Here is a 2,729-nt window from a genome sequence, read left to right as displayed (position 1 = left end):
TATTTTTAGCATGAATTCAGTAGTCTTTATCGTCAATATTATTGTTATTTTCGCCATAGCCATGAGTAGCTAAATCAATTGTGCTAGGATGTAGGGGAATTATAGCGTAGGCGGTGTAGTATTAATTTGATGAAATCGTGTCGATCGATCGATCGCCATACCTGGTCGATCGACCGACCACGTGAGGTTACCTTTCGTTTTAATTGATTTTAATGTTGTATTTAACGAATCGAATGCATGCGACCAGTTAGATGCTTAATTTATGACTGACCCATTAGATCGAAAGATAGGAAAAGTTGTTAGATCACAAATTAAAATGACTAAACTATGCTGAGATCGAAAGATATGTAAAGTTTAGATTATTAGTCACTTTTCAGGACGAGAGTTAGTATTAGTGATATTAGGGACTTATAGCGAGATCGAAAGATGCTATTTGTTAAGAGTGGACCGAGAGGACCTCTTGTTTTCCCGCCTCACATGTGTTCGATTTAGACCTGTTTAGTGTGTCTTTGCCGCTAGAAAGCTATAACGAACTGACCATCCTAGTACCTCTTTTAATACTTGATTTCATCCGTTTGCTTAGTTTACTTTATTTTATTGTTCATTAGCTATAGACCAATCCAATCAACCCCCAACTTATTGTTACCTTAGGCCGAATTTAAACAACTAGAAATTACGTCTGCCTCTCTGTGGTTCGACCCGACTGCCGCTAGCTATAGTTGTAGTTAGAGATTATAAATTAATTTTTGACACCTCACGACGGGTATCAAATTTTGGCGCCGTTGCCGGGGAGGCAATTGTTCTAATTTTTAGTTGTTTTTATTTAGTCTTTCTTTAGTTTAAGGGACTTCCGTTCCTTCAACTTTTCTTATATTCTTTTTGTAGTTTCTTCTTATGCGCAGGTCACAGGGTGGTGAACTAGTACCATTAAATCCTGAGATCGAGAAATCCTTGCGCGAGTTGAGACGATCACAAAGGGTATTACCGACAGAGGAAGAGCTGAGTACTCTGTCAAGCTACTACGAGAACGCTCGTTGAAGGAGATCCACCTACATCTCTGCTTCAATTTCTTTGAGACGAGAGTTACTTCTCCTGAAATCCCAGTCATGGCTGAAGAAGCAACCATTGCTAGTCACTCAGAGCCTACAGCTGTGAATCTCTACAAAGGATTCGAACTACCTGGGGAGGCGAGAAAATTCGAGCCAAAGCCTACCTATATTAACCAGGTTGAGAGAAACCAGTTCGGGGGAGCTGCAAATGAAGATGCAGCCAAGCACATGGAGATTTTTATTGATTATTGCTGCTTTATACCCCCGCCGGCCGGTGTGACCCAAGACCAGATCAAGGAGACCATGTTCAGTTTCTCCCTTCGTGATGCTGCAAGAAAGTGGTATAGAGATCTGGACCGAGCCGCTCATGGGATCACCGACTGGAACTCCTTAGCCCTGGCATTCTACAAAAAGTACTTCTCTGCCTCGAAGACGAATGCCATTAGAGCTCAGATCACGAGCTTTAAACAAGGGCCTGATGAGAACTTTCATGAAGCATGGGTCCGTTTCAAGAAACTGGTGCGAACCATACCGCACCATGGGTTCGAAAAATGGAGCCGTTGCAATCAGTTCTATAATGGGTTGTATGACGATCAGAGGGCTATTTTGGATGCTGCAGCCAATGGCCGATTTGCTGAGAACATGGGAGAGACTAAGGGGTGGAAGATCATCGATGATTTGGCCACTCATAAGGCTGAATATGGGAATTTGAGAGGAAACCAGAGGAGAGCTGCTGAATCTTCCTCTGTTGCTGCACTAGAAGCTCTCACTGCAAGGTTTGACAAATTTAAGTTGGGAGGAGCTTCCAAAGGAGGGATGTACCATGTTAACGCTGTTTCAGACGGTCCTTTCATCTGTAGAAGATGTGGAGCTGAGGGGCATGTCTCAGAAAATTGTTCTGTCCCCTTTGAGTCTTGTGCCGCCTTTCAACACTATAGGCAGACAAACACGTACTATGAGCCGAATGTCCACCCCAACTTGAGGTGGAGTAGCCAGAATGTCCTGAATCCGACTTAACCTCCACAACAGCAGCAGCAACAAGCTTATGTGCCCCCTCATCATAAGCAACAACAATACCAAAAACCTCCCTATGTGCCGCAGCAGCAACAATCCCAGAATTCCGATTTTACTGAGTTTAAGAACTTGCTGCTGAAGGAGTCCCAAGCTAGAGAGGCCGGGATAAAGCTACTAGAGAGCCAAATTGCTCAATTGGCTAGTAAGAGTACCACTCGAGCTCCCGGACACTTACCAACTCAAACTGACCAGAAAGAGACCCTGAATGCCATTACTTTGAGGAGTGGGTCTACCCTGGAGGGGCCTGCTATGGTCGAGGATGCCCCTGAAAAGAATGAGGCGGAACCGAGTCAAAAGAAAGCTTTAACGAAAAATAACAAGAACAAGGCGTCTACCAGGTATATCAGTCGATTGACTGGTATACCTGGTCGATCGACTGATATGCGGGTTACAGGAGCTTCTGGAACTGTACACCTCAGTCGATCGACTGAGCAAGGTGGTCGATCGACTTAGACCCCTGCTGATATTGAGAAATTTCGTCCTTCAATGCCCGATAATTTAAGAGACCATTTGTTCCGGGGTTCGATAACTCCGAAAGTGTTGGGGCAAGACCCGAGTGCTGATGGGTCCGTCCCGATTCCGAAGTTCGACCCAATGTCGGTCAAT

At 44.5% G+C, this 2,729-nt stretch overlaps 1 non-coding gene across 1 annotated transcript; it reads right to left on the bottom strand.

Annotated features, from left to right (window-relative positions):
• Window positions 1-1,487: 1,487 nt before the first annotated feature.
• Window positions 1,488-1,594, bottom strand: LOC141645168 (small nucleolar RNA R71). The gene has a single exon (XR_012544754.1). It is a non-coding gene; the product is annotated as a small nucleolar RNA R71 (small nucleolar RNA).
• Window positions 1,595-2,729: the final 1,135 nt, after the last annotated feature.

Source organism: Silene latifolia, chromosome 2 (assembly GCF_048544455.1).
Source record: "Silene latifolia isolate original U9 population chromosome 2, ASM4854445v1, whole genome shotgun sequence".
Taxonomy (NCBI): Eukaryota; Viridiplantae; Streptophyta; class Magnoliopsida; order Caryophyllales; family Caryophyllaceae; genus Silene; species Silene latifolia.
The sequence above is the reverse complement of the archived record's forward strand: the minus strand, read 5'-3'. Positions and strand labels throughout refer to the sequence as shown.